The 12,003-nt window shown below is 41.5% G+C and overlaps 1 protein-coding gene across 1 annotated transcript in view; it reads left to right on the top strand.

The window, feature by feature from the left end:
* Positions 1-12,003, top strand: part of ATP10A (ATPase phospholipid transporting 10A (putative)) — a 118,497-nt gene that overhangs the window by 53,245 nt on the left and 53,249 nt on the right. The window lies entirely within an intron of this gene.

The following is a 12,003-nucleotide window of genomic DNA, read 5'->3' as shown; positions in this document are numbered from 1 at the left end:
GGGCTGCAAGCACATGTTGTCGGCACATACCCAATTTTTCATCCACCAGGATCCCCAAGTCCTGTTCCACAGGGTTGCTCTCAATCCATTAATCCCCCAGTCTTGATTGATATTGGGGATTGCCCCGATCCAGGTGCAGGACCTTCCACTTGGCCTTGTTGAACTTCAGAAAGTGTTGAACTTCAGGGTCCATCCCTTAAGCCTGTCAACGTCCCGCTGAATGGCATCCCTACTCTCAAGTTTATCAGCTGCACCACTCAGCTTGATGTCATCCACAAACTTGCTGAGGGTGCATTCAATCCCACTGTCTACATCATTGATAAATAATGCTGGTCCCAGTACAGACCCTTGAAGGAGACCACTCATTACTGGTTTCCACTTGGCATAAAACCATTGACTGTAACTCTCTGGACACAGCCATCCAGGCAATTCCTTATCCATCTAACAGTCCATCCATCAAACCCATATCTCTCCAATTTAGTGGCAAGAATGTTGTGGATCAAAGGCCTTTCAGAAGTCCAAGTAGATGACATCTACCCAGAGGATAAGATAGCTGGCGAGGGAAGCCTGCATAAGAGTAATAGACTCTGCTGTTCTGCTGTGCTCTGATTCAACAGGTCATATTCATGTATGCTTTAATTCCACACTTAACAAAGCATACAGATTACTGAAGGGTGCACAGGAACTTTGTAACCACTGTGCGTGCCTGAAGCATGAGCCTGGCTAGAGTGCTGAACAGGGTAGCAAACCTCAGTCTCTGCCCCAGTGATACATGTTTGTCCGCCTTAGCTCATTTCCCGGTTCTGCTGTCCGGTTTTGGAACTGGCAAGGCCATCATGAATTTCTTTTCATAAGATCTATGCAATCAGCTGTTGCCTGAAAAAAATCACCCTTGAATTCCTTGATTTTTTGAAAAGGTGTTTTTCACTTTGCTACTGAAGTCTTTAGCATGTCGACCAAGAAGGAACTCGTTCAGTGAAATAGATAGTAGATGAGACTAGACAGACCAGAGAGCAGAGCTCTTAGCCAAAGTATTCTGCAACCATCCCAACTTCCCCCAGGTACCGTGCATGCCAGCCACAGCCTTGCTGCCCTCAGACTGACTATTAACCTTCACAGCTGCCCCTCCACCCTCTCCATAGAGCTATAAGGGAAGTACAGAAACAGCAGGGGTTTAAGCAGAGAAGGTGTGCTCTGAATGCCATGTTTGTGTTAGGAGCATTAATAAAGCAGGCATGTGATAGTGCATGTTCATACAAGACACAAGTCCAAGTGAAGATGGGATGCCAGTGTCCAGCTCAGGGAGTTTTTACTTGGCTATATAGCCTTCTCATGATGGAGATGCTCATGGAAAGGCTGACAAACTTGTGATAGTGCTGATATGAGTGTTGCCCTGTAGTATTTGGTGAAAAAAGTGTATTTTCGTTAGGACTGCTTCTTTCCCTCTGTGCTTTCCTGCAACTGGCCGGGGTTGGAGTCTCTCAGTTCCTTGGGCAGTTGCCCTATGTTACAGGTTTCCCCCACATCCTAGAAATGTTTCTTAAACATGATGCCTTGCAAGGTAAAGCTACTTTTAACCAGATTCCCTGTCTCCAGGTTGAGATGGACTCATCAAGCCTTCGTGAGTTTTAACTGCATCCTCGCACTACAGCTACCACTGCTAGGTTTTACCATTCATAAGGAAAACCCTTCATTACCAGCCACTGTCTCTTCTGTCAGGACTCTGATGTTCTGGGTTTTGTTTGTGGATTGATGTAAGAGAGGTATTTGGCATTTCCCTCTTCTGGTTGAAGGGTCTTGGTCCTTCCCATTCCCATTTCTTCTGGCAGAACTGCATCCCACAAGAAGTCAGACTGGCCAGCAGCCCAGACTAGAGCAGGAGCAGGCCAAGGTATATTCAGAAGCTGAGCTATCTGTTGTGCTACTAAATTAAAATGACCCTGCAATGCTTCTGCCACTAATAAGTTTTCTCCAGCAGTTAAAAAATGCATCAGAAAGACTTCTAAAATCTCTCCAGAAAGGGGAAGGCACTGAAGGGTGGGGAGGGTTACATCTTGCTGAGTGTCTGTGAGCATGAAGTGAAAAGCTTCTGGAGGAGCAGTGTGGGTTGTACAGTTTTGTGAGCCCTTGAGAGGCTGGATTTGTGGTTTAGTTGAAGCGCTGAGCTAATGCTGAGGGTGGCTCTTACAGACAGACTATGAAGCCATTCATTTATTTCAGTGACTGCCTTTTGGAACAGGCAGATACCACTTTCTTAACTGTCCAAGTCTGGGTCCATATTTCAGCCTTGACATACTCTGTTCTCTTACCACTCTCCAGTGCTGCTATAGTCCATGAACGAAGTCATTCACACCACTGTAATTTTCAGTGCATTACTAAGGATAGCCATAATCCCAAGGGATGTTGAATTTGCATGTGTGTATTTTCAGCATTGTTGACATTTTTTTGGTAGTTTTGTCCTGTGATTGACTAACAGCAGTTTCTTCAGCTGGCTCTCATATAATTGTTGAGGTCTTCCTAGGCCTTGCAAGCAACACATTTCTTTTCCTGCAAGCCGGGTATTGTGCTGTTCCCTCATACTATTTTGTACAAAGGGGAAAACTTTTACTTAAGTCAGCCAGAGGAAGACCATCCCCCCTAATGTGTATTTGGCTTGCTCAGCTCTTCCAGTGACTCTGAATAGCGAACATCTCAGTTCCATTTAAACAAAGAGTACTGAAAAAAATCCAATTATAGTAGTAGTTGTCAGTGTGGAAAACAAAGCTATTAAATTCTGATGTACGGGTGGATCTGTTTAGTTCCTAAACAGCATAGATCAAACTGTTTCTTCCTTTTCTTGTGAATTAGTGGCACAGATAAATTCTGTCAGAGACTAATGCAGTTTAGACATTAAAACATTTCGGTCTTTTAGTGCATAAACAGTCTGCATGCTTTGGATACGTAAAATCAATATGTAATTCCAGTTGCACATTAATAAAAGGTCAGATTAATTTTATATGGTAAATGCAGGGTACTGCTATATAAAGCAACAATAGGATGGACCAATGCATTAGGAGGATGCGTTCTTATTGCACTTAAAAGCTTTTAAACTGGAAAGGTGTTTTTCTAGGCAGATTTTTGTCTATTAAATATTTCTTTTGAGTTGTCTCCATGACTTCATTTCTCCTTTTTTGTTTCCTCCAGAAATACATGCCAAAACAAGTCCCAGAGCCCTCATCTAGCCATTGTACTGCAGGGAGAAGTCTGGATAAGTTCCCCAGCGTAGCCAGTAAACACAGCGTGATAAGTGGGTAACTGTCAGTGTCACCCAAGGGCATCCTGGGGTACTCATGCTGTCCTGTTAAAAGGAAGGACTGAACATCAGACTCAGGTTTCTGCAGCAGTAAAGTAGGGCAGATGAATAAAGGAAAACATTTTAATAACTATGCATTATTAATATCACTAACAGGCCATTAAATCACCCATACCACACACATTTAATGAAGGGGAATATGTTGTTTGAACACTGTGTAATTGTCAAACTAAGTCATCTGGCAGAGCAGCATGCTTTGCTTCTTTAGCTATGACAGTTTCGTGAGGTTGCCAGCAGTCAGAAAGGTTGGCATTTCACTGTAGAGATTCAGAATTATCTTGCAGCTAAAGCTCCAGAGTCATGTTGGAGAAAGCTAAATTCAGTCTCCTTTTTTTGTGACAGATCTCTGTAGTTCCTTCGTCTGTCTACCTGCGGGTTTCCCACTCTGTAGAGGTGTTGTAACATTTTCCTTTCCTCAACAGTATACCTTTTTAGGATATAAGTTTTTCAGAGGGTGATACATCAATATTCACCTGAGAGATAACAGAGAGTGGCTTATTTTAAGGAAAATTTTGAATAAAACACCTTTCCATTATGTTTTCTTCTCCTGTGTTTGTTGTGCTTCCCCAGAGACACAGCCCAATTCTTGCAGACCTAAGTTACTGTTTTAAATGGAACTCTTTATCAGGTTTAACAGGTAAAGCATTGTTAAAGCCTAGTCAAAAAACCCTTTACATCTGCAATTTAACTTTAATTTGAAATTCAGCTTTGAAGGAATCAATATTTAACAGGATTTTGCAATATGACTAAGTTTGCTTACATAAGGAAAATAAGCCTTCCCATTGCTGCATTTAGAGTAAGAATTAATTTCCCTAAATGTTAAGAAATTGGAAGAAGTAGGATTTATGGATAGGCTGTTAAACAGTTTCCTAGCAAGAAGACTCTGGAAGAATTGAAATATATTCTGTGGAATCCCTGAGTACATAACATATCTAATGTAAGTATCACTGTGTGTTCTTTTGACAAGTTTTAAGCTCTCAGAAATACCTCTGAGTTTCTAAAGGGTCAGCAGTTTTTTCAGAGGAAGGCAGTGAACTAAGGGCATTTTGACAAAATCAAAATCTGAAGTCAGGTATTTGAGGAAATTCTGTTTATTATTATGTAATTAAATCCCTTTTTTTTCCTCTTGTTCTTTTTTTTTTCATTTTGACTTGATATTACTATGGCAGGAGAGTGGAGCAAGAAGTGGTCTTCACTCCTCTGATGTATCTTGTGCATCACTTCATACATGCAGAAACCTTCAAGACCCGTTTTTAAAATTATATTGGTAAGAAAGAATTCTTACCGCTAGAGTGAAGTGGATAACGTTTAGTCACCGAAGGCTTCTGAATGCAGGGTACAAACAACCCCAATGGGGAGATACACCTGAATGTTTCTATGCATTAATGGTTGACCAAATGGTGTATTTCTTTATTTATGTATTTCTGAAACTCTCAGACCATATGGGAAGAAATGACTGAAACCTCTGTTTCACATGTTATGACCTACCCACAGAAAAAGAATGATGTTGTGCCATAGGGGTCACAGCAACAGGTGCCTGGTGTCTTGCTGGGCCACACAGCAGTGGACAAGGCATGCCACCAGTTTTATCTTCTCGTCCCCTACATGCAGGCCTATGGTCATTCTGTATTTCAGGCAGTGTTTACCAACCATCCAACCATTCCCTATATTCTCCAGAGCAAAGGCATCCAGATATATCTTGTGGTTTTACTCTTTTGAAGTGACTTGCATCCTATTGCCGGTGTGCAGGCAGCACAGCTCGAGAGCCCTGTTGTAGAGTGACGTTGTTGTGATACCATGATGGTGATGTGAAATTCAAATCCAACAGGAGGAACGGCATCCATCTGAAACACCAGCAGAAAACCAGATTGGTGCCTGTATGGATGATGCTTATATCCATGCTAACTCTGTTAGAAAAGCAGAGGCAATACCTAACATTTGAAAAAGAATGAAAGTATTAGTTTTTTAGAGCCTGTAAGTGCTAAGATAGTGTGTATAGCATGGGCAGAGGGATGTACACTAGTCCCATTTGCTCAAGACAAAGGGAACCAAGGATTCTGTTTCCTTTCAACTTCATGAAAGTCAAATCTGCGTTTCTTGACTTCTAAATATCATCCATCTCATAGACTATTTCTTCCACCATTTCAAAGAGAATTAGAAATTGATTGGCCTGGAGGGAGAGAAGCATGAATGGGAATATGATTGTCTGCAGCCTTAGAGTGTTAATGCAGGAGTAAAAACGTTTGAGTTCTGGTCGCTGTTTCTTTTTTTCTTTTAACGTAACTGAAGGTGCTTGACTTTGCATAGACTTTAACATACATGGTGCTCATAGTGACTTTTTTCAAAGTCAACGCTCACTGAAACTAGCATAATCCTTTCTGGCCCTTCTTTTAGATTTCTTATTTCTGAGTATCCTTTCAAGCACAGTTTTTCTGTAATGTCTTAACAATGACCAGTCTGTGCTTCAAATAAATTAAGCACTACCTAGCAGTGAGATACTTGCCTTAAGTGTAAACGTCAAAAAACACTAATGTTTGAATAACCTTTTCAGCTACCCATCATACGTGTACAGTCACTATTCGGTTGCTTCTTTGTAACGCATGAAACATGCATGCTGCCTCTTCATAATGCAAGCTGTCTCCCTATATTATAGACTTGGTTGGCTCGACATGAAAGATTATTCTTTATCAACACAGAACACCTCTATATTATTTGTGGAAATTATGGGATAAGATTGCATATATGATAATAATATTTAAGAACTATGAAATTATGCAAAGCCTGGCCTTACTTTATTTTACAGGGACTTATCCTTAGAATTAGTCATGGCAAGTAAAATGTTTGTTGTAGCAAAAGGAGAACAGGTTGTGGTTGTTGTTGTGGCTTAACTTCAGCCCAAAACTAAGTATCATGCAGCTGCTCACTCACCACCACCACCACCCAACAGGGTAGAGAGAATTTGGAAAAAAATAAAACCCTTGTGTTGAGGTGAGAACAATTTAATAACCGAAATAAAATATAATAATAACAACAACAATCGTAATGAAGAGATAGGAGAGAAGAATAAAATCCAAAAGGAAAAAAAAACAAGTGATGCACAACACAGCTGCTCACCACCCACTGACTGATGCCCAGCCAGTCCCCCAGCAGCGATCTGCAGGCCCCAGCCAACTCCCCCCAGTTTATATACTCAGCATGAGGTTCTATGGTATGGAATATCCCTTTGGCTCGTTCGGGTCAGCTGTCGTGGCAGTGTCCACTCCCAGGTTCTTGTGCTTCTCCAGACCTCTGGCTGGCAGAGCCGAAGAAACTGCAAAGTCCTGCACTTAGTATAAACATCACTTAGCAACGACTAAAGACATCAGTGTGGTATCAACATTATTTTCATACAAAATCCCAAACACTGCATTATACCAGCTACTAAAAAGAAAATTAACTCTATCCCAGCTGAAACTAGGACAGTTTTTTAACAGAAATACATGAATGACATGAACAGAATTTGGCCCTGGCCTTTGCCATCCAACAGTTTTGTGAAGTTCACTGGGGAACTTACTTGCAGTCAGTGAATCTCTCCCAGGTTTACATCAACCAGAAAGTCAGTTGTTCAAATCAGCGGTGCACAAGGCACAAGTCTGGGACACATGCAGAAGTACTGTATAATAAATACGATACATACCTTCAGAAAAGAAAAAAAATGCCTCCAGCTGCTTTTTGTGAGTAACCTGGCCTTGTTGGTGTGCACTGGGAGACCATAAGAACACCAAATCAGTCATGTTTTCAGGGAAATCAGGAATTGGAAAGCCTCAACTCAGGTTGCAGTCTGCCTAGGCATGGAGCTTTTCATCCCTCTTGAAGCTGGGACCGCTTTAATGCCCAGCAGTTCTGTAAGTGGCAAGCATGACACTGAAAATCAGGCACATCAGATAACTGATGCACAAAAGTCTGGGGAAGAGCTATTCTCAACCATATTTTGATTTTGTATTCTGTGTTGTAACAGTGATGCAGAAAGAGAAGAACTAAAGGTAGTGGCAGAGAATTTAATTTTTTCATGGACTTCTACCCAGAAAACAGCACAAATCTTGATTTGTGCAGTGTAAAATCAACACTTTTGACTTTAACTTTGTTTAGCTGCAGCTTCTCAGCTGTTAATACATTAGACCAGCATCACAGTTTCTGTTTTATTTGCTGCTGAAGTGTGGATATCAGCATAAAAAGGAACAAAATATTGATCATTTTGAAATCTTATGTTAACTTTGTGCTTCTTTATAACTACTGAAAGCAGTCACATGCAGGCACTGTTTAATATATTTGTTCATTCGTCTACTGGAAGGCATTTTCACATCAAAACAGTGTCATCAGCTGTTACATACAATGTATATCTACCCTTCCATTTCACAGAGAAGAGATGAAATGATTTGATTTATTAATAAATGAAAGAGTTTCTGCCATAAATCAGAATTCAGCAGTTTTGTTTCCTTACATAAACTACTATTTTAATTGGATTTTCTCTCTTCCCAGATATTATCTGGTTAAAGACCATAATCACATATTTCAAGTTAATTGTAACAGAACACAAATACACAGACGATAAACTTAAAAATAAAGAACTTCTATTTCCAAAACTGAGTTATAAATGAAAAGAATCCAACAAAGGAGGGAGAAAGTCTACATGGTAGTTGCATGGTAGCAATGAAGAAGTTGAGTAGGTTTAGTCCTTTCTGATCTTGACAGGATCTTTCTTCTCTGTGAAGACTTTATCTCTAGATTTTTAGTAGTTTTTTTCTTATTTGTAAAGTCACTGGCTTTGCTGACAGGCTTTCTTAGCAGAAAGGGAATTCAGTGTGCAAACTTCCAGTTGCTTTAGAAGCTAATGTATCCTTACAGCACTGAGACCATGCTCTCTCTGCTGAGTTCAGCAGCGATAGAAAAGCTGCATTTTATTACATTGGGTTTTATTTTTAGGTGTCTTTAGGATTCCCGCAGGAGCATTCATCAAAGATGTTAAGATTTCTTTTGTTTCTTTTTTAAGACCACTGAATGAAAATTTGTGCTAAATTAACTGTATTATATATAGTATGTTATAATAAAAAGACAAGAAATGTTTCCCTTTCCAGTATCTTCATTTTATAAATGCAATTTAAGTTACAGTGGTGACTCTTCTTTAACACAGTCCATAGGCAGACAGTATATTATTAAATACCTTGAGCAGTGTATATGGATTATTTTTTCTTGTAGGTTTGTTTGAGGCTTCTTTTTTCCTGCCAAGGAACATACCAGGGCAAGGAAGGAAAAGATCATGTTCTGGAGCAGCAGGGCAGATGTTACGCAGACAGCACAGGCTTTCCCAGAAAAACAAGCTTTGGTGTGACTTGGGAGAACTTCACCTTCTCCAAGAAGCTCAAGTAAAGCCAGCTGCCATGTAGCTCTGGCTGCTACTGTATGTCTCTGTAATGTGAACCTTTTGGCTGCTGGAGGCAAGGATACAGGCAGAGTGTATACATTTTAGGAGGTGTAGTAACAGATTTCAGATGTCAAGGCCTAAAACCTTCGTGATTTCTGTTCTAGCCAGAGATTCCTTCCTTGTGACTGCTGGTGTCTCTGCGTGTCTGAAGTGAGCAGCTGAGGAGTGAGCATCAAAGGAAGTGAATTTGTTGCTTTACAGTATCTGCCTTATTTTACAGCCCAAGGATGTCTTAGGCACCTCTGTAGAACTAGATATTTCCAAGCATGTCCAGCATCAAACTTCAGTCACCTAGAGAATCACAGAATCATAGAATGGTTTGGGTTGGAAGGGACCTTAAAGACCGTCTAGTTCCAATCCCTGTGCCATGGGCAGGGGCACCTTCCACTAGACCAGGTTGCTCAAAGCCCCATCCAGCTTGGCCATGAACACTTCTAGGGATAGGGAATCCACAGCTTCTCTGGGCGACCTGTTCCAGTGCCTCATCACCCTCACAGTGAAGATGAATCTACCCACTTCCAGTTTAAAGCCATTACTTCTTGTCCTGTTACTGTATGCCCTTGTAAAAAGTCCCTCTCCAGCTTTCCTGTAGACCCTCTTTAGGTACTGGAAGGCTGCTATAAGGTCTCCCTGGAGACTTCTCTTCTCTGGGCTCTCTCAGCCTGTCTTCATAGAAGTGCTACAGCCTAATGACCATCTTTGTGGTCCTTTTCTGGACTTGCTCCAACAGGTCCATGTCTGTCTTGTGCTGAGGACCCTACAGCTGGATGCAGTGCTCCAGGTGGGTTTTCATGAGAGTGGAGTAGAGAGGCAGAATCACCTCCCTCGACCTGCTGGTCATACTTTTGATGCAGCCCAGGATACGGTTCACTTTCTGGGCTACAAACACACATTGCCAGGTCATGTTCCAGTTTTTATCAACCAGCATCCCCAAGTCCTTCTCCTCAAGACTGCTGTCAATCTGTCCTCCACCCAGCCTGCATTTGTGCTTGGGATTGCCCCAGCCCACATGCAGGACCATGCCCTTGGCCTTGTTGAACTTCATGAGGCTCAGACGGGCCCACCTCTCAAGCCTGTCAAGGTCCCTCTGGGTGGTGTCCCTTCCCTCCAGTGTGTCAACTGTACCGCACTGCTTGGTGTCGTAGGCAAACTTGCTGAGAGTGCACTCAATCCCAGTGTCCGTGTTGCCAACAAAGATGTTAAACAGCACCAGTCCCAGTACCTGCCCCTGAGGAATGCCACTCATCACTGGTCCCCTTTCCCTGTCAGTGGGAAATTCACAGGCCTGCCATGACTTCTCAGATGTGATGGATGGTGGCTTAGCCACTTCATCGGCCAGTTCTCTCAGGACCTGCAGGCACCAGTTCCCTCAGGACTCGTGGATGCATCTCATCAGGTCCTATGGATTTGTGCACCTTCAGGTTCCTAAGATGGTCTCAAACCTGATCTTCTCCTACAGCAGGCAGTTCCTCATTCTCCCCAGTTTCTGCCTTTTGTGTTCTGTGATTTGGGCAGTGTGGCTGGAGCACTTGCCGGTGAAGACTGAGACAATGAAGTCAATAAGTATCTCGGCCTTCTCCATGTCCCAGGTAACCAGCTCTCCTATTTCCTTCGGGAGAGGGGACACATTTTCGCTAGTCTTCCTTTTATCACTAGTGTACCTATAGAAGCTTTTCTTGTTGCCCTTGATGTCCCTGGCCTGATGTAATTCTGTCAGGGCTTTAGCTTTCCTAACCTGATCCCAGGCTGCCTTTTGAATGCAATTGTCCAGTCAATTCCTTATCCACTGAGTGGTCCATCTATCAAATCCATGTCACTCCAGTTTAGAGACAAGGATGTCACGAGGGGCAGTGTCAAATGCTTCGCACAATTCTGGTAGATGATGTCAGTTGCTCTTTCCTTATTCTACAGCACTGTAACCCTGTCATTTTCTTCTGACCAGGAGAAATATCTAATGATCTTAACCAACAGTATTTGGTGCTGAGATCATCTGGATTTCTTCCTAAGGCTCAGGTGCTTGTCTGCCAACTTAAATGTAATTCAGGGAGTCTGATTCTTAGCATAGCAATCTTCCTTGCTCAGAGCTGTCCTTTGTTTTCACTCCCCACTCCCCACCCCCCTTGTTTACAAGCTGAATTCTACATCTAAAAGTGATTCTTTCCTCCAGTGGGCTGTAGCTGTCTCTAAGTGACAGCCCATCTTCATGGTTCTATCATCTCTTGTTTCTTGAAAATACAGAAAAGGTTTCCCAAAGTGTCAGGTGTGGGTGGTTTGAATTGTCTCCTGTATGCTCTAAGTCTTTTTTTCTTGCATGTGTAGCTGGTGGAAAAATGGAGGGCGTTGATGGTGATGCTGACATATCCTCTAGTTTCTTTTATCTTTTATTTAAAATCACCTCTTCTGAGTAGAGACAATATATTAAAAAAAAAAAAAAAAAAGGCAGCTGTGTTTCAGAGAGGCTGGCAATAAGATTGTGTCTGTCCTTCAGTTACTGATTCTTAGTCAGCCATTCCCATACCGTGTTCTGAAAAGTAGTGGTTGGGGTCTACAGCTGCTCAGAAAAAACATTACAAAACATAACAGTTGCAGTATTACTACTGTTGAAAGCTTAATAATATAATAATTCACAATTTGTTCTTTCATTTAAATGGTGTGAAAAGCAGTTTACTTAAAAGCAGTCCTCACTGATGGAGACAAACAGCCTTCTCAGCAGCACCAGGACCGGGTATCTCTGATTTCACTGCATAGTTTGTTTGGTCTGGCAAAGAAGGGAGAACCTTGATTTCTATTTAACAAAATCAAGTAATTATGCTGTGATACGATGTTTTTCTTCAGACACAACAAGGTGCTAGCTACAGGTAAACTTAGATAGTCAGCAAAAATACCAGCTTCAGACTAATGAGCTAGAGAATAAAGAAGTTTTTAAGTGTTAATTAGGAAAAAGTTATTCTGCTATATATGTGTATTTACTGTAGTAGATTAATTTATCGTGTTGACATAAAGCAATCAAGAAGTCTTGCTAATATTTCAAAAGCTCATATTAGCTTTTTCATAATTAGCAGTATATTGACTTATGATGTCCTAGATTTTCAGTAGCTTCGCTGAACATCAAATACAGTGATACTATTGAATATTTTGAGCCTTCCCAGACCAAATTCATTTGACTTCTGGGCTCAGCATCTTTTCTCTA

This window comes from Falco punctatus, assembly GCF_963210335.1.
Source record: "Falco punctatus genome assembly, chromosome: 2".
NCBI classification, from domain to species: Eukaryota; Metazoa; Chordata; class Aves; order Falconiformes; family Falconidae; genus Falco; species Falco punctatus.
This window is presented reverse-complemented; position numbering and strand designations above follow the sequence as displayed.